The sequence below is a fragment of the Petromyzon marinus genome, chromosome 33, assembly GCF_048934315.1.
Source record: "Petromyzon marinus isolate PM22_M1 ecotype Great Lakes invasive population chromosome 33, UKy_Petmar_22M1.pri1.0, whole genome shotgun sequence".
NCBI lineage: Eukaryota > Metazoa > Chordata > Hyperoartia > Petromyzontiformes > Petromyzontidae > Petromyzon > Petromyzon marinus.
This window is the reverse complement of record NC_133699.1, coordinates 4970368-4990875: the sequence shown is the minus strand read 5'-3', so window position 1 is coordinate 4990875 and position 20508 is coordinate 4970368. Positions and strand designations below refer to the sequence as shown.

Sequence of the window (20508 nt, the reverse complement as noted above, 5' to 3'; positions counted from 1 at the left end):
AAGTGGATCGACAGAGGTTTGCCTTTTAAATACTTGTATTTTAAATAATTAATTAAGATAATCTTCGTCGGTAAAGCAAAAAAATAATTTGCCTTCCACGGTGTGTGATAGACAGTAGGAAATACATTGCTGCTGGTAAACCAGTGTGTTAATGCATAGCCACTAGCAAATCCATTGCTGAATAAAGACATCTGCTTTGCATGTTGATCGTGGTGGTCGTTTAACCAAAATTGGCTCGGGTTGGCCAGAACAGGTTTAGTGAAGAGGCAGAGTGTCCCCCCCCCCGCGGGGCTGTGGTTAATCGATTTGGGGTGGCTGGTCACAATAGCGCAGTGCGCTAATCGCACGGCCCAAATGCATCACGTTTCATGTGCACTTTGAGACATGACGACTTTTTTCGCACGAATTACATCTACTGTGGTCCGTATGGCGAATCACTGTGAGTCTGCGCTCCTTCAACGGAGGAGGAGGAGCAGCAAGACGACACCGACTCTGTCGGACTGAAGCCCTCTCGTGGCTATGAGACCTCGATAATTCAACTTAGCTCCCGAAGATATCGCTGCTGCAATCACGCGCGTGAATATAATTAATTGATAATGTGATGCTGATGATGATGACTACTTCAGCGATATATAGTGTCACAGTCGCGCGCATACACGTGCGATGTTTGAATACATATCGGTGGACAATAAAGAAAGCGCAGTTCACTGTGTGAAATACAAATAAACCAACCTACCCTCCCCTCCCACCAAAAACAACACGAGGCAAGTCAGAATGTTCACGGTGCTTGTATTACCCGGGACTTATTATGCCGTGACGCCACTGACTGCTTACGTAGGAAAAGGCGACTTCACTCGCCTCTACCTTTCCCCCACCACCACCACACCCCGCGCGGTTGAGCACCAAAGGTGTGGCCTTCGTGGCTCAGAGGTATGGGTGAGCCTCGTGAGCGAAGAGAGGTAAAATAATCCTCAAAATGCAAAGGTCACAGCAATGATGTCAACATCTGCGTCAGCGTCACAGCAGCACGTCGTTGTACCCACAGTGAGTGGCCCCACCACCTTCACCACCCCCATCCCACCTACACCTTCCAGCTGAACTGCCCCGTGCGGTGGCGCCAGGGGTTAAGGGCCGTAAAAATAAAAGGTTGACAAACAAAGGCGACGCAAATGCGAAGGAGTCAATTAAAAACAATCGGCGGCATTTGTTGGCCCAACCGCAATCTCCAGCCCTCCTTGCGTCTTACTCCTGTTTGCTTTAGCCTCACCCACACCACCACCACGCCGTAGCCGCCACCACTCCCCGACTACACACGCACAACGTGCAGCTGCCAAAGAACGTCACGCCGAATTTACTCCGGCAACCATTCGACGGTCTGACGCTGGTTGCCGCATTGCTGCTGTGAATATTGCCCAAGTGCAACTCGAGATTTTGTGCGGTTTCAAAATGCAAATGTTTCTACGATTTTCAGGCGACGCGTTTACATCACGTATTAGCAAGATGCGCTTGCGCGTGTGTGTCTGTGCGTCTGTGCCTGGGGAGCGGTAGTGTAGCGGTTAGCGCGCTGTGCTACGAACCTGAACACCCGGGTTCCATTCCCGCTCACGGCCAACATCAGTGGCGATTATTTGAACCGGTCCTGGGCCTTCGCGAGGTCGACTCAGCCTCGCATGGGTACCTGGTACGGTGTGTAAAAGCATCGCCACTGGGGAGACAAAGGCGGTCGGGCGTGGTGTTGTCCACCATCCCTCTCGTGTGCAGGTGCCGGGCTTCATAGGTGCTCGCTAACAGCACTTGCCCCTCCAGTCTGTTGAGGCTACACGGGGGACCTTTGTCTTTGCCCGGCTGCGAGAGCCGCGGTCCACAGCCGCTTATCGGCCACGTGGTTAATACAAAATTAAAAACCAACCCAACACATTCGTCCAATAATCGGTGACGTTTCGGGCGATACCCTTCTTCATAGCTCGGAGAGATGTCAGAGAGCTCGAGTGGAAACGAGTCAGCGACTGCAATTGACGATTAAGAATTCGATTTTCAAAAAAGTTTTCCGATGGCCGTCAGTTTTAATTGGCATAGGAACATTCCTGTAATAGCCATTGGGTAACTTCATAGGCGCCTGTATGGCGGCAAACGCATGTACACTGCAGCGAGTCGGTGCAGGTAGGTGGGGTTAACTCACGTGGGTACCCACACCGGTTCGAGAACGGGAGCTACCTTTAAAAGGGAAAACATCTTGTTTTTTTTGTGCGTGCAGTGAACAACGCGAGGTTCTAAATTCTGCATTAATCCGGCATTGGATTGAGAATGACTCCTTACGCAATGTTTCAGTTTCATTTATTTTGGTATAGCCCTGTGAGCCATTCGGCTCTTGAATCGGGTGCAACCACAACAAACAAAAAAAAGAAACACGAACAAGAAAACCTCTTAAAGTGACTATGTGACTGTGCAAACAGAAAATCCAGGAAAAAACAGCAAAATATTCTTGAAAAAGCACCGTACACCAACGCTGTGTGCAAAAATCCCAGTGGGATGCAAGTCAAACAACAACAATAACAACCACAAGACAACTTAGATTTAGGCCATCAGTCTAACTCCGTACTACAACAAACAAACATGGCCAAACCAAAAAACGTTTTCGACATCACCAAAATAAAGCCATAAAAAGCAATGTAACACTGACCATAGGAACTGTGACCGATTTTTCTCAATAAACGACATAAACAACATGTAACACCAAACCCTAGAGCCATAGCTGGGGTAAGGCCTTAATGCAATTGTGCCGGGAACTGTTTGTTCAATGCGCAGCTCCGTGTGCGTATCACGAAATAATACGACGACTACTACTACTACAAAAATATACTCCGCTCAACAACGCCAAAAAGAGCCGTGCACGTTTTGAAAAAGCCGTGGGCTTTGAATTAGTGTTGGTACCGTGACATTAGCGGGTCTACGTTTGACGTCAGAGAGAGGCAGGGAGGAAGAGAGAGAGAGAGAGCACCTGTCTGATAATTTGTGAAAGTAAAATATCCTAGGGCTCCTTTGTGCGTCAGTGGCCGGAGCAAACAGAAATACTTTGACAAAAATTGACAAGTACGGTAATTACCGTAAAACTATTACGAACGAGTCGCGAGAACGACAAACAGACTGTAGGGGCAAGTGCTGTTAGCGAGCGCCTATGAAGGCCGGGACGGTACACGAGGGGGTGGGTGGCCAGCACCACGCCCGACCGCCTTTGTCGCCCCAGTGGCGATGTTTACACACCGCACCAGGTACTCATTTCAGGCTGAGTCGACCTAGGGGAGGCCCAGGACCGGTTCAGATAATCGTCACTGGTGTTGGCCGTGAGCGGGAATCGAACCGGGGTCTCCAGGTTCATAGCGCAGCGCGCTAACCGTTACACTAACGCTACCCACACACACACACACTTAGACACACACACTTTGACACACACACTTAGACACACACATGCGGGTGGTTCGTGCGTGTGTGTGTCCGCTCCTCGGCTGTGCTGTGAGCTTGAGCTGCTTGCTGTGCGCTTCCACTCACAGGAGGGTGGAGGAGGAAATTAAAATATAATAAAGAGGTACTAGCATCACCACCACCATCATTACCACCACCACCTAAATTAAACACCACGTGGACTCTGGGATGAAAATAAAAACCACGAGCCAGCGCAGAGGTGGATCTAGAAACTTAAATGCCAAGCATTATACACAATAGCGACTTACATCATACGATATTATATTTTATTAACTAAAAAAAACTACATATTCTTGGTTCTTTTGGTAAAGTCACGTAGAAGGGAAACAATTAAATAATAAAAATATTAAACAATAAAATTCTCACGACGTTTCGACTACAACACAAGCAATCATCATCAGGTGTGAAAACTACAGCAAGAAAATTTGAAAAAAGTGGCGGTTTTTGTGCATGGAGACGCCACTTATTTTTCAAAATTTCTTGCTGTGGTTTTCACACCTGATGATGATTGCGTGTGTTGCAGTCGAAACGTCGTGATAATTTTATTGTTTTATATTTTTATTATTTTATTGTTCCCCTTCTACGTGACTTTACCGAAAGAACCAAGAATATGAATCCCTGCAGTCACGAAAGCTTTAAATTAAAACAAAAAAACTACGTTTTGCTGGCTGGCTGGCTTCCTGGCGCTTGGGCGGACAGGTGCGCGGCGGTGACATCACCGCGCACATCTGCGTGATGACGTCACCCGCTTCCCATAAAGCATCGAGTAGGGTTGGCGAGTGATGCCGTCATCACGCACACACACACCGACACTGACTCCCCCCCCCCGTGTCGGCTGCAACAGGCTGTCGCGGCACGTGCTCTTAAGGCCGGCGTCACGACGGCGGCGGTGATGTGACCAGCACCAACGACGTCCTTTGTTTAGGAGCCGTCCATGAATGACGTCACACACCTGGGAGGGGGGGGGGGTCAGACATTTGTGACGATGTGTGACGAGGGGGGGGGGGGTGAGAGATATGACGTCACATCAAAATGTGCAACTTTAAATAAATATAGACAACACGTTCTACTTAATTAAATAGACTTTTTAATAAATGTTTACTCCTACATCATCAGAGTGCAGCGCCACATTAAATACGCACTACAACGACAATAGTTTAAAGCGATTTGAAGCATGTTTTATATTCAAAATGGAAAATATGGTTTTGGAGGGGGCGCGGGGGGGGGGTGTCAAAAATCGTCAAAAATCGCGTGACGTCATTTATGGACGGCCCCTTACACATAGTACCAGCTCCTCGTTTGAGGCCGAGTTGACCAAGGGGGATGGCCCCGGACCGTTTCAAATAATCGTCACTGTTTATTCGTGGTCGTGATGCGGGAATCGATCTGGGGTTCGCCAGGTTCGTAAGCACGTCTCCATGTACAACATTTCCGTGTCTGCTGGCTTCGTCGGATCTTCTGGTGTCTGGACCTCTCGTGTCCCTTTCTGTGCCCTGCAGGCCCCCGCCCAACGTCGTCAGAGTCACAATCGGAATATTTATTTTTACGGGAGGAATCCGATGAGCAATAAAGCGTTTTTGTTGTTGTTATTGTTGTCACAGATGTCCAGTCGGGGACGTTAGAACAACAAACAGGACGACAACACGATAGGAGTGCGAAGTGCAAGAAAGGTAGATTTAAAGCTTTCGTGACTGTAAGGATCCATACTCTTTGGTTCTATTCGGTAAAGTCACGTGATTTTTGTTGTTTTATTTTTTTACCTAAGTGACTTTACCGAATAGAACCAAAGAGTATGCAAGAAAGGTAAACAAACCACCCATAAACACGTACAAATATAACTAAACCATCCCCAACCTACCAGACAAAGCACACTCAGGAATTCATTTGTTTGGCTGTAGCGACACATTTCCAGTGCGGCGGGGGGGGGAGAAGTTGCAAAATAAATGTGCGCACAAATAAGTTCGGTAAAGTAAAAGTCATTGCAAGTCAGCTGAGAAAGATCGTGAAGATGCGAGGGTCAGACGCAGGGCAATAATCGCTCCCCCCGGCATCGTTACCACCACGGCCACCAGCTATCATAAATTATTACCACCACTATCATCATCATCAGTGCCACGGCCAACATAACCGTTATCATCACCACGTCCACCGTCAACAACATCATCATAACGACCATTGTCACCATCACCACCACCATTATCGTCATCCTCGGACAATCACCACCTCAACCACTTCCACCACGAACGCCACCGCCTTCATCATTATCACCACCACCACCACTACCACCATTATATCAGCAACAGCTCAGAACAATTCAGCCCCGTCTTAATTACAGTATCATCATCATCATCAGTCTCCACGGGGTTGACAAACTGAGTACCACCTCGTGAGGCTGTAACTCTCGGCGGCAAGTCAAGAGCCCGTCGTACTACGGATGGTCTGTTCACCGCCCTATGAATGTGGTATTTATATTTCTGGCTAAGGACTGACAACGGAGAGTAGCACCACCTAATCCTCATTCGAGGGAGGTAACTGACATTTTGAAACACAATAGGTGCGCACAGGTGACAGAGGAAGTACGTGTGGATAACGAAACTATTCTGAAAACATTTTTTCAGACGGGTTAAGGTAGAAGGGCGGTCCTGCGATCGCGTGCCACTGCTGACAGAAGAGGGCATCCACTATAGCGAGCTCTAGAAAGCCGCTCTATGGGTTTTTTTTTGGCCTACTCTTCCACGCTTTTTCCAGACATCGACATCAGAATATGTATCTATATAGGAGGAATCCGATGAGCTATGAAGCTCTTTTTCACAGAAGTCCAGTAGGGGCGGGTCAGAACGTTACAACAAAGAACAATGCAAAACACGATTGAAGTGGACAGTATAGGAAACGGTAAACAAATCACTTCAAAAAAATGAAAGTAATTTTTTTTGTATCTTACCAAGTAAAGCCCATTGAGCCATTAGCTTATTTGTGGAGAAGCGGCCCGGAGGAGCCACACTTTGCCCCACCGCACGCACTAAAGTGTACTCATTCTTTTTTATTTAAAGCTTTCGTGACTGCAGGAATTCATATTCTTGGTTATTTCGGTAAAGTCACGTATAATGGAAACAATAAAATAATAAAAATGTAAAACAATAAAATTCTCACGACATTTCGACTGCAACACAAGCAATCATCATCAGGTGTGAAAACCACAGCAAGATAATTTGAAAAAAGTGGCGGTTATTTTTAACGTTAGCACCACAGAGAGCGATTTGACAGTTTGTTCAGATGGACGAGTCCATCTATGTTCGGAAAGAGGAGGGGGGAGACGAAAATAATGGATGCGGCCTCAAAGCCACCGTAAGCGTGAACAATCAATTAAGACCCGAAATGGTGTATCAAGTCATTCCAATGATTGCTAAGCCAGAATCCATCTTAAATTGTCTCTGTGTTTGTATATGTGGATAGCCTCATGAACGAATCTCTCATGGTAGCCAGATGGCTTGCAAAGAACCTCTGTCTTGGAGAAGTCAATGTCATGTGAGCCTAATGAATTATAACAGTGATCTGCCACGGCCGAGGTGTTGGTCCTACCGTGTTTTAGGTCTGCTTTGTGTTCACGAATGCGGTCCGAGACATTTCGTTTGGTTTCTCCAATGTAACTACTACCACAGAGGCAACTTAGTTTGTAGACGCCAGGGTACTGTATGTCCGGAATCACATCTTTTACAGACGCAACCAGGTCTCGGATTTTATGTAATGTGTTGAATCGGACCTGGATCTTGTGTTCATTCAAGATTTTGGAGATCTTTTTTGTGATCCCCGCAATGTAGGGTAAAGTGACGGTTTTGAAAGGCTCCTCAAAAGGGTCCTTCTTCATGGTTGGAGTGATAGCTTTGCGGATTGTGTAGTCGGAGTAACCATTAGCCTTAAGAGCTTGGTGTACGTGCTTGAGTTCACTGGTCGGATATGCATTGGGCTCTATGGTGCAGAGTCTTGATGAGGGAATTCTTCTGGGATGGATGTTGGTGGGAATCCGGTTTCAGGTAAGCATCCGTATGGGTAGCTTTCCTGTAGACAGAGTGGCTCATTGAACCATCAGGTCTCTTTTTTAGAGACCTGATGGTTATTGTTTTATATTTTTATTATTTTATTGTTTCCCTTATACGTGACTTTACCGAAAGAACCTGCGTTCCTGATCAAATAAAACAACCCAATAGCACCTCACAAGGACACAAAAAATGTTACAGAGAAGAACACGATTGCTCTGAGGTGCACGCGAATGGGAAGATGCTGTGAACATTTGATGTGGAGTGCGCGCGGGAGAGGGGGGGGGGGGGTTCGCTCGTAATCGTGGCCAGGTGCGAGCTGAAATGATCAAACTGCGCTGTGATTGTCGCTGTTTTGCCGCCTTCTCATGGCCACTGGGAAGCGAGGCGGACCAAATTGGAGAAGCAGGGACACAGAGGGTGGTGGGGGGGGGGGAAACTTCTGTGAGAGGTTCCAACTTGAAGATTTTTTTACCTGGCCATGCCAGCACCGGTACCCCTTTTCCACTGCACAACCGAGCCGTGCCGGGGGAGGGCCAGGTTGTTTTTTTTCCCCACTGTAAAGCTGAACCCTTCCACCGACGTGATGCAAAACTGAACGAGTCGAGACAAGTGGAGACGACGTTGCGACGCCGCGTGTGTCAGCTGTGCCAACAGGCGTCAGGCACCTTCGCCGCACTATTCGGCCCTCCTTGGTCTAGAGGAGATTGTGAGTCGCGCTGCTGCGAATTCTACCCCGAGCTGTAGCGCAGGTTGACGGGAGTGAAGATGAGAGAGAGATAGAGAGAGGGGGAGAGATTCAGTAAAATAAACAGATTCATCTCCAGCCATCGCTCTCTGGCCGCGGATACGTAACGAGTCGGAGGTGGCAGAGGGAGCACGGGGGGTTCTGAATTCAATCGAGCCACGCGTCGTCCCGCGAAGCGTTGGTGCAAGAGACGAGCCGAGCTGGAAGGGCCCAGTGCCAATCCTCGACCAGCGAAACACACTCCCCTGTGGCCACGGAAACAACGGCTTAGATTTCGAGCTGAGCCTTCTGAACGGCCACCAGAGGACATCGGCAGCAGGGCGGCGAGGCCGCGCAGCGTCGGACACGCAGCTTGGCCGGAGCTCGCATGTTTCTCCTCGTTAGGGCAGCGAAGTGGTCATCTCATCCGGAAGGACGGCGCCCAGCTAATGCGAGCTCAGGGCTGCGGATTTAATTACGCAAATGGCAGCTCATGTGCCGGCGAAGGAGCAGTGAGTGGCAGCAGGAAATCTTTTTTTTTTACGCGGCTTGAACTCGAAGGAAATGCAGAGGGAGCGAGTAGGATGAGCGCATTATCGTCGCACTCTCCGGATTTCACGACGCTTCGGAGAGTAAGACGCAGCCCAAACCTTGTGTCCGGTGCCACGAAGGTCACACGAAGCTGGCCACACTCGCACCGAATTATAAAACGCATCCGTAACATTGGGTAGAAAATACACATGATGTGGGTGAAAAAGTGGATGTTGCGATAATCCGGAACATGTGGCAATTGTTTTTCTCATGAAGAGAACCAGATGGTGGGATTTAAACTGTGAAATAAAACAAAATATTTAGCAAATGGTTGCTCTCTGGTTCGTGTTATCAATGTTTGATTGATGAATGCTAATCGAGTACTGTACAATAAATACATTGTGTTCGGTTGGAAATGGAAATTAACACCGATTCATAATTACACGTCTCTGGTGGCCTTTAGTGCGGCCTCTGAGTGCGGCCCCCGACAGTACAATAATTGGTGAAAAACACCCCCCATCATCATCATCGCGCTGCTGTCGAACCCCCAATGGTGTCAAATGCGTGATGATGTCTGATCGGGCCAAGAGTGGCCCTCCTCTTACAATGAATGAAGACCATTGCCGTCGTGTAAAATGTCAAGGTATTGAAACCAAAACCCTCAACCACCCTACACAGTTGTAAACAAAAAAAAATTTCAACATAATTGACGTGGCGACTTAAAGACGATCGAGCCCAAATAATATTAGTCGTGGAAGAAGCCTACGTAATGCAATTGACGCTACAAACAGTCGTTGTTAAATGACAACCTTAACGTTCATCACACTCCATAGAGTACTCAATTTTCTCTTGAGAACTTCAGGCCGAGACTGCTTGGATGTTACACACTGGTGGCAAGCTGCTGAGCAAGGGTGTGTGTGTGTGTTTGCCTTTGTAATTCACTGCGGGGAGCGGTAGTGTAGCGGTCAGCGCGCTGCGCTACGGACCAATCGATTTCCGCTCACGACCAACACCAGTGACGATCATCGCACGCACGCGCACCGGGGCTGTGACGCGACCCTGCGGTGGCGCGCTCGTCGCTGGCCGAGGTTTGAACCCGGCAGGCCACCCTGGTTATTACTAATGGTGTATATTTACCGTTACTTACGCGCCGTCCGCTTCACATCGGACGTTAACGATCCCGTGGCGTAGGCCATTGTGTGCCGACATCATGGTACAAATTGTATCCATTTAGCAAATTGCACAGCAAATTACTCAATTGTTGCCCAGAAAATTACTCAATTGGGATCACACACATCGCACCACCCCCCCCCCCCCCCCATTGCAGATTGTGTCTTCTATAAAACACAGTCCTGCGCCATGATAATAATAGTGTGAATACCGCTGTAGTACTAAAGTGTAGATACGATTATCAAGGCTTAGCACTGATGCAGTTAATGGCTTACGCATGCTGTGCTTACACCAGTAAAATTAGAAACGCCTTAAAAATGTCATGAATTACTTTGGCACGGTGTTGTCGGCACAGGAAGGGCTGATGTGCTTGAATGTGAATACAAGAGTTGGGAGTGCGTCTTATAATGCGGTAATATTTGTATCTGGGTGTCACAATATTCGTGTAACTTTATTGACAAAGGGATCGGCAGCTCCGTGTCAATGCGGGCGGCTCGCGCTCATAAGATTGCCAATTCCAATGCTGGTAGTGGGGGTTGACTCAGCCCATCATCCTTCCGCGGGGAGGGTGGGGGTCTCATTGATAAACTCGTCCCCGCTATAGAAACGTGGAATTTCCACCACTAGCACATGTGCTGTAAAGCTGTCACCGCCTCGATGCTGCAATTTGTGCAGGAAAAAAAAACAAGTCAATCACTTGGAGATTTTTGTTTGTTTGTCTACAGCATTGGGGGCGCTTAGTACTTGCCGGAGCGTCTTACGGGAATCAATCTCCGGCTGTGAATACAAGTGAGCCAAAGTGGGTCTGACAAGGTCGGGAGCGCACTGGTTGCTCGTTGCCCACGAGTGGGCCCTCTGCAATTCCCTCGGCCACGCACGACCGCTAGGCCACTCTGATCGACGTCATCAGTCCACCGCCCCACAATTTCGCCCCCCTCCCCACCCCTCCCCACTTAAATGTGAACTCACTCAAAAGGCCGCTTCAGAAAAGAGGCGCAGCCGCCACTGCTGCTGCTGCCCCCACTGCTTCTGCCCCGCCCCCACCCCTCTTTCCACCCTCCCCCCGCCCCTCAAACCGCCAGGATTGGCAAGGAGTTCCTTTGGCATGGGTCAGCAAACTACGGCTCTTTGAGGACTGATTCGTAACGTTGTGTACTAAGGACCGCCACCGTTTCGTATTCACCACGTGCATTGCGGTTCTTGAAATGTTGTGGGGGGGTTTTGTGTTTTTTTACCGAATTCGAAAGAAAAGTTGCTCTTATTGTTATTTTGGATGCTTTCGCCGTTATCAGGATATTGATTGATAAAACTTTACCCTACTACACAAGTGTTGTAAGATGTTCAAACAGAGGACTGTAGTTGGCACGGGCCCTGCTGCAAGGAATTAATGGGCCCCACCTGTAATGTTACCCATCTCTGAGATGCAAAAATCCCGAGACGCACATCCTGGGAAGAAGAGAATGATGAATACCAGAATTAAGGTGGATGACGTGTAAATGCATTGCTGGGTGTAAGGTAGGCAAGCAATGCTTAGGGCCCTAATTAGTTCAAGGGGCCCTGGATACACGATAACAATAGGGATTAATCAACTTTCATATCTAATTCAAATCCTAATAAACACAAGTTAATTAAATAACATTTCATTAAAATTTTGATTTAAAGCTTTCGTGACTGCAGTAATTCATATTCTTAGTTCTTTCGGTAAAGTCACGTTGAAGGGAAACAACAAAATAATTATATATATTTTATTATTTTGTTGTTTCCCTTCAACGTGACTTTACCGAAAGAATTAAGATTATAACATTTCATTTGTTTTACCTTTACCAGGTAAGGTCCACTGAGCTATACAAATATTTTTACAGAAGCGACCTGCCCACAATGATAGCTCAACGAAGTGGCTTGTCACGTGGACAATTATTTCAGCCAAATACTCTAAACGCGTGATGTTGATTCCAAATGTGGAGGGATGAACCGGAGGGACCCAGAGAAAATCCACGTGACCACGGGGAGAGAGACACCGCAAACTCCAAATATACAGGCGTCAGGGTCGGGATGAATTTTCACACGATAAGCCACTTGTGGTAAGCTATTATTTGTGGCCAGGTCGCTTCTGAAAGAGAGCGATATAGCTCATTAGGCCTTACCTGGTAGAATAAAAATAGCCGTAGTTTCCTACATAGCAGGCGAGGGAATCATCATCTCGCCACCTCTGATTGTCCACATTTCCTATGATTGTCTCCATCTCACGACCATCTACGGAGAGAACACTTTTGACTACATCTCTTTCTTTGGCCTACCACTAAGGATGATTTTATACGAAATAATGTTCACTAAGTCCCTGTCCAATGGGCGATCACCGCCAGTGCGCGCGTGCGACAGAGCGAACCGGATGACGTCTGCAGACGAGAACGAACGTAATGCGGGCGTGTTAGAAAAAAAAACACTTTCTTTGTTATCTTTCAAATCTCGCACGCCACGCCGCGTAACTCGCCATCAGGACGGAACATTTCACACCGGGCCGGGGGCATCAATATTGTCTCTAGCGGTTTGCATAAATCACATCGAAGAATGCGCGCGCGTGTGAGTGTGTGTGTTGGGAGCGGTGGTGTAGCGGTTAGCGCGCTGCGCTATGAACCCGGCGTCCCGAGTTTGATTCCCGCTCACGGCCAACACCCAGTGACGATTATTTGAACCGGTCCTGGGCCACCCCTAGGTCGACTCAGCCTCAAACGGGGACCTGGTATGGTGTGTAAATATCGCCACCAGGGAGACAAAGGCGGTCGGGGGTGGTGCTGGCCACCCACCCCCTCGTGTAACATTCCGGCCTTCACAGGTGCTCACTAACATCACTGCCCCCACAAGTATGTTAAGGCTATATGGGGATCTTTGTCTTTGTTTTGGTGGCGGGGAGAAATTATATGCTTTACAAAGCAACGAACGCGAGCAATAGGCCCTGGCAATGAAATATGACAAATGGTGATTTCGCCCGGCGCGCTGCAGTGGGGGGCAGTGGCATCTCAATCTGCTCCGCTGGAGGCAATGTTTATTTTAAGCTCATGATCTGCCACGCGCAGTGGGGGGTGGATGGAGGTGTGAGAGGTGTGTGGGGTGTGAGGTGGGGGGTTTATTTCGCGCCAATGGCTCAATCAGCATTAACACGTTGAGGTTATTTTTGGAATCGAATGCTATAAAACCTAATTTAGAAAAAAAGTAACGTGTAAACCTACTGTAATCGTTACCACCGCACAAAGTCGTTAGTGGTGCTGTAATAGTACTCATTCACGTCGGCATTATATCCTCATCGGCATTATTCCGATGTAAATTCACATTATATGGTATCATCATAATTTCAGTCATTTGTTAATTTACTGTTGGGTGAAGGCCTCCCCATACTTCACCACGGCCCTCTGTCTGGGTTGATGGATGTGAGGTGCCTATGAGGTCCGGTTCGAATGTCACCCAGCACTGATGTTAGCTGTGGCTGGGAATTAAACCCAGGTGGCCGAGTTTGCCGTGTTTGTTATTAATATGTACATTGAGCTTCTTTCGCACCGTACGTAGCCAACTGCGCTAATATGAGGTGCGTTTGCTTAGCCTGGAAAGCTTCACTGACTCAGGAGGGTCCTGTCTCGTATTCCCAATAGAGGGTGATTATTTAGTTTTGTTTTATTTTATTTATTTTCAGCGTCAAGGACCTGATGAGTTGAAAGGCTTGATTTTATGGGCGTCCTGCTACGGTGCATATGTATATTGCTATTTATATTTTAATTGAGTAATTTGGTAGGCGATTTAAAAAAAAGTATAATTTGGACCGTGACGTTGGTACACAATGGGGCCACTCTCGCGAATAAGTCACGGGATTTGTAACGTCCACTGCGTAGCAGACAGCGCGTGAGTATTCTTCTTCTTCTTCGAGTAAATACGCTCACATCAATGACCGGGGCAGCCGCTGAGAATCGAACCGTGAACCTCTTGCAGCAAGCGGCCAGGGTACCCACAAAGGCCACGAGTTCACAGTGCAACGCGTGGCCTTGCTGTGCCGCCGTTCCAGTCTTTCCCCCGTTACTCCATTGATCACGGGGTTCTCCTTGAGCGACTGGAAGTTTCAATGGGGATCTCTGGCATAGCTTTGTTGTGGTTCCACTCTTACTCAAAGAAACGTAAGTACTTCGTCACAAAGGATGGCTTCAGGTCACCGATTATACTGGTTCTCTGTGGTGTTCCGCAGGGGTCTGTGCTTGGCCCATCACTTTTTAGCATCTACATGGCACCATTTGGTATTCTACTCCGCCATCTTGGCTTATTCTACCATTGCTATGCAGATGACACTGAAATTTATATCTGGTTAGGACCAGACTATGTAACAGCTTCTTCTGCGCTGTCTGCTTCACGAACAGCAGTAAATTCATGGTGGCGCCAAAGCTTGTTGCTACTCATTGCTGGCAAGACCGAAGCGATATTCATTGGCGTCCCTCTGCATCTTTATGAAATTGGTTTGCCTCGTTTGATGATTGATGGTCACGATGTCTCCCTCACACAGGAGGTCAGAAACCTTGGTGTTCAGTTTGACCAGTCATTATCATTTGAGGCACATATATCTAAGGTGGTTAAAATTTCATTTTTCCACCTACGAAATATTGCCAGAATGCATCACTTCCTGTCACCTGCTGACTTTGAGAGACTGGTCCATGCTTTTAAGTTAATCCGACTCGACTACTGCAACGCCCTATCGGCTGGGATCCCAGCTCGTTCAGAATGAGGCTGCTAGAATGCTTACACGTAAACCCATTCCATGAGCACATTACACCAGTTCTCTTATCTCTTCTTTGGCTACCAGTCAAATTCCGAGTGGATTGTTAGATAATGCTATTAACCAATAAGGCTTTAAAAAGGCTCACCCCACATTACTTGCAGGAACGAATAGATTTATATATATGCCATCAAGGTCCTTAAGATCTTCTGATCTCCAACTGCTCAGCACTCCCAGGTCTAGGTAGCGCTCTTTTGGTGATTGGGCTTTTGTTAGCGTGGCACCCAAGCCATGGAACGCCTTTCCACTTGAAATCATGCAATCAGAGTCGGCAGATATATTCAAGTCTGCTTTAAAAACAAATTTCTTGAAACTGGCCTTCCCTCTTTAGTTTGGTCAGTTGCCGTGGTTCTGTTTTCTGCATTTAATTCATTGCGCATTGGCATCCTCGTGTAAAGACGCCGACACACGTTGACACTCGGAGCCTTTCATTTGGACACAGCACCACCATTAGGCCCGGGCTTCGTTCTCGGCGACTGAAGCTCCCCGTACTCTCCCCGAACGTCCCCCCCCCCCCACCTCGTGCTCTCCCCTTTTATACCCCTCGAGCCCCCCTTTCTGGAAGCTTCGCTCACCCCACTTCCTTCAACCAATCCTCGTCCACCTCCTCTAACGGTTGTCAACCGTCGCCACGACCGTCCACCGCCTTTTTTTACATTCTAAATCTCTCCTCCAATCCCTTTGAACCTTTGCCTAGCGACCAATCAATGTGGAGGCCTCTCTGCACCAATTGGAGGCCTTGGTTGGCTTCTTGACTTCCTTTTGCACGAACGCTTGTTTTCGTTAAGTGGACCGTTGCATAAGTTAGCGCACTAGGATGCAATGCGCATTCTAAATTAGGAAAATTATTATTATAAAGAATTGATATTGGATCAATCGTTTGAAAAAAAATGTTGGCTTCGCTCTGCACTTCCAAAAAATGTTTTAATAATTCGTATGCAAACGACGAGTGTTAGTGAAAACATCGTGGTTATAAAGGGCTCAAAACATTGTGTTGTTGACGGAACGTTGAATGATCAACTCTAACACAAAAGAAACACAATCGTGGAAAAATACATTGGGGGGCGGGGGGGGGGGGTTGCGACGCTAGTGGAGTGGGGCCTCATTTGTGAATGATCCTTGCACACCAAGGCAAAGACCGCCCCCCCCCCCCCCCCGTATAGCCTTAAGTCACTTTTGGGGCACAAGTGCTGCTGGAGATAGAAACCTATGAAGGCCGGCATGGCACACGAGGGGGTGGGGTGGCCAGCACCACGAGTGGCGATGGCTACACATCGCACCGGGTACCCACTTGAGGCCGAGTGGACCTAGGGGAGGCCCAGAACCGGGTTCAGCTATAATCGTCGCTGCTGTTGGCCGTGAGCGGGAATCGAACTCGGGTCGCCGGGGTTCGCAGCGCAGCGCTAATCGCTGTTCCGCCACGCTCCCCACACGCGCTCAAGTCTCATCCGAACCCCTACTTTTTTTGTCCCACGAGATGATTATTTTTTTAAAGAGAACATCAGCGAGCGAGAGAGAGAGAGGACGCCAGTGGTGGCTGGGTTGTTTACATTACTTTCCCAAACCGCCGCCCCCCCCCCCCTCTGTAAAATCAGTTTTCTAAAGAACAACGCGGGTTGTGGTTCGCAAGTGATATGTCAGCACGAACCGATTAATTACGAGCACTGGTACAGCGGCTGATGCCCCCAGTGTGGCTGGCACCAATGTGGGCACCGCTTGGCAATGTGATGATTCAACTCCCTCCACCCCATATAAGGGCGCCACGATAGCGAGACGTTTACTACCTCGCCAGGTATACAGGAGGCCGTGGGTTCTACCCCGATCTTGAGACGCATGCTCTATATTTGGAGTTGTCATGCTCTCGCGTGGATTTTTCTCCGTGTCCTCCGGTTTTCCCCTCCACATTTAGAAACAACGCTGCTGCTGAAAATTTCCACACGATAAGCCACTTCGTTGAGTTTTTATTTGTGGCAAGGTCGCTTCCGAAAATGAACTATATAGCTCAGTGGGCCTTACATGGTAAAATAAAAATAGTCTAGTTTAAATATAAATGTCTGAAAATTCCCATACGACTCAACGCATTCGTCCAATAACACCGTGGCTTTAAAAGATAAATTATATAACGGACGACGTTTCGAGCAATGACTCTTCCTCATAGCAGGTGGGTTGTCGCAATGAATCAGTGGTCACGATTCGATTCGAAAATCGAGTCGTTTTTTGGTCTCTGTTAGCGAGCACCTATGAAAGCCGACACGACACACGAAGGGGTGGGTGGACAGCACCACGCCTGGCCGCCTTTGTCTCTCCATTGCTGATGTTTACACACCACCCAGTTGCACATTGAAGGCCGAGTCGACCTAGGGGAGGCCCAGGACCTGTTCAGACACGCGTCGCCCTATGTTCGTCATGAGCGGGAATCGAACGCGTGTCACCGAGACTCGCAGCTCAGTGCGCTAACAACTGCGCCACCGCTCCAAGTACACGTACATACACAGAGGACACACTCATGCACGCATGCACGTCGGTATAGACGCACACGCGGAGACAAAGAACACGCCGGTCATTAAACACCGCAAAGAAAAATAATAATAATTGGAAATGTCAAGTGACGCCACCTTTGTGATGATGATCTTGTGATTGCGACCGATCCGGGCTGAGGGCCCGAACAACGAGCGGGAGGGAGGTGAGAGGCTCCGTTTTGACGCAACCCCCGACGTTTTGCGCCGCGCGAGGCTGACATTTGGTGTGAGAAGCAGCAAGAGAGAGAGATAAACATGCCGCTCCCTCCTCCTCCCCTGCACGCTCGGCCCGAACGAGTGGCTGAATGAGCCGTGTGTCCAAGTGTGCCGTGACCATGAGCCGAGATGATGATTTTGGTGGTGTGGTGGTGGTGATGATTCAAACGGAGATGGAGATGTCACGACATATCAAAGTGATGTTCTGCTCGACCATCGAGACGGTGCTTATGTCCTGTTTACAGGTCTACGGCAGTGCAGGAAATTCCACATTCCTATGACATGGACGAGTATAGCCATATGACAACTACTGTTGGCTTCCCGAGAAAGTGGTACCTATTTTATAAACGCCTGAGGGATGATGGGTTGAGTCAATCCTCTCTGCTCGCACTGATTTGATGATGAGCGTAATGATGATAATTACGATAAGGCTGATGATAGTGATCAATGAGTCATAGATGGATAATGATTGAGGAAATGATGATGATGATGACAATCAAGTTGACGATTATGACAACTATATCGGAGATTGTGATGTTCATGACGATGAGTATGCATAGTGACAAATATGACAACAATTATGATGTTAACGATATAACTAGAATTGCCATCGGGATATAAGAGTTGATTTAGATGAAGACAATGATGACGGAGATCGTGATGGCAATGAGATGATGATATGTTGTAGTTCATAAAAATTTGTTTGATCCCAATCATGGTGATAACCGTGATGGGGATAAACATGATTCAAGGTAAATACATTTTATGATAATGATACCAATTAGGAGATAAATAAAACGACGATCGTGCTCATGCCACGGAGATGCTAATGATGATAACGATTCTGAGATCCGGCAATTATTACGCCGACGACGACGAAGGCGACGGTGTTAATGAAACAAGGACTTCTAAAAATATCGGGCTGGGATTGTCACGATGATTGATGGCCCCAATTAATTGCGACGAAGTGAGCCGAATTCCGTTGTTTCGGCTGAAATTCCGCGGTGGGTTTTTTCTCTCTCTCTCTCCCTCAACAGAGGAGCTCGGAGCAGCCGACTGAGAACTCCGCATCCGCACCGCGCGGAACGCATCCACAATTAATGATGCCGCTGTGGAACGACGGGTGTAATGGGACTCGACCGAGTGCTGTTTAATTCAGTGGAGGGGGGGGGGGTTGTAATTCAGTGAGCAGGGTGGGCCTGTGGGTGTTCGGGTCTGGGAGTAGTGGGGGGGGGGGTGACAGGGGGTCGACGAGGGGAGTGCATAGACAGGGGTGCGGATTAAATTAAAGAAAACGGAACGTGAAGTCGGAAAGTGGGAGATCACGCTCATGATTCATGGGGTCTATGGTGAGATGGGTCCGTAGAGGGGGAGGAGGGAAGTTAATTCCCCCCCCCCCATTTCCACCCCCCCCCTCCCACGTGTACTTGTTTGATACTGTATCATCAATCATGGTCAATCCACTGCTGGATGAGGTTATCCACATGTCGCCCGCCACGTGTCACGTCGCTGTACGCTTGTGTGGCGATCGAAACGTCGTGATCTATTATTATGTTTTCTACCTACGTGACTTTACCGAAGTAACTAAAGAGTATGGATTCCTACAGTCACGGAAGCTTCAAATCAAGATTAAACACATTTTCATTCAATGTCGAGTCCAAAATTATTTCTGCAACGTATACCACCACCAGTGACAATTAAGTAATGAGTGGTCGCATCCTTTCATCACATACCAAGATAAAGATCACCCGTATAGTCTTCGACAGGTTGTTGGGGCAAGCGCTGTCAGCACGGCACACGAGGGGGTGGGTGGCCAGCGCCACGCACGGCCGCCTTTGTCTTCCCAGTGGCCGATGTTAAAACAACGCACCAGGTACGCATTTGAGGCTGAGTCGAGCTTGAACACAAAGACAAAGATCCCCCGTTTAGCCTTAATAGACTGTAGGGGCAAGTGCTGTAATTGAGCACTAATGAAGGCCGAAACGGTACACGAGAGGGTGAGTGACCAGCACCACGCCCGACCGCCTTTGTCTCCCCAGTGGCGATATTTACAGACCACGCCCGGTACTCATTTGAGGCTGAGTCGACCTAGGGGAGGCCCAGGACCGGTTCAAATAATCTTGACTGGGTGTTGACCGTGAGCGGGAATCGAACTCGGGACGCCGGGTTCATAGCGCAGCGTAGCGCTAACCGCTACACCACTACACCATCGCTCCCTAGTATACACAGACACACAACCACGGGATGAGAGCTGAATGCGCGAGGGGGAATGGCAGATCTAGTCGCGTGACTAGCGTGGGGGGCAGGGGGTGCCTTGCCCAGCCCCCCCCCCCTCCGGTAGCCAGAGCTACGAGTTGGGGCCTCCTAGGCAAACAGCTTGAGATATATTTTCACCAGCAGTGTGAAATAACAAAAACTCGCGTAATTATGTGATTAGGCAAGAGGAGTGGCGATATACAGGGCGCTTCAAAAGAATGTTAACGCTTACACGGGACTCTCGTTTTTAATGGCAGAAGAACGGATAATACACTGGCATATGAAAACAAATGCCATGTTAATAGCATCAAAAAGTCAGTCTCCACTTGTTCGCCATCATTATCAACGCGTGGCCTGGAATCTTCTCCAGGCGGTCTCCAGAGCCCGGAGGCGGCAGCACATGTCACGTGGTGTTGTTGCAAATTCTCAGAAGTGTTAAACATTTTTTTCAAGCACCCTGTATAATAGCGAGACAAATCAAATATTGGGGCCTCCACCTGACCGATGGACGCACCGCCTGAGCTAATGACGTCGTTACTACCCCACTGGGAAGATCGCTACCGTCCGTTACTCGCTCTGCTTGGCCTTTAGCATTTTGCTTAAAGTTTGTCTGAGATTGCCTGGGTCGTGTCCCCACCGCCCCCCCCCCCCCCCCCGAGAATGTCCCCCCCCCTCCCCCAACTTCCTTACAGGGTTTTGAGATGCAGGTCCCCACGTCTCCTTTGCTAAAGTCCCCAAACTCCGAACCTATCCTCCAGCCCATGC

General features: G+C 48.4%; 1 long non-coding RNA gene across 1 annotated transcript; it reads right to left on the bottom strand.

Annotated features, from left to right (window-relative positions):
* Window positions 1-2317: 2317 nt before the first annotated feature.
* On the bottom strand, window positions 2318-17874 carry LOC142929717 (uncharacterized). The gene is made up of 2 exons (XR_012945873.1): window positions 17368-17874; window positions 2318-4432 (listed from the first exon to the last, which is right to left on the bottom strand). It is a non-coding gene; the product is annotated as an uncharacterized LOC142929717 (long non-coding RNA).
* Window positions 17875-20508: the final 2634 nt, after the last annotated feature.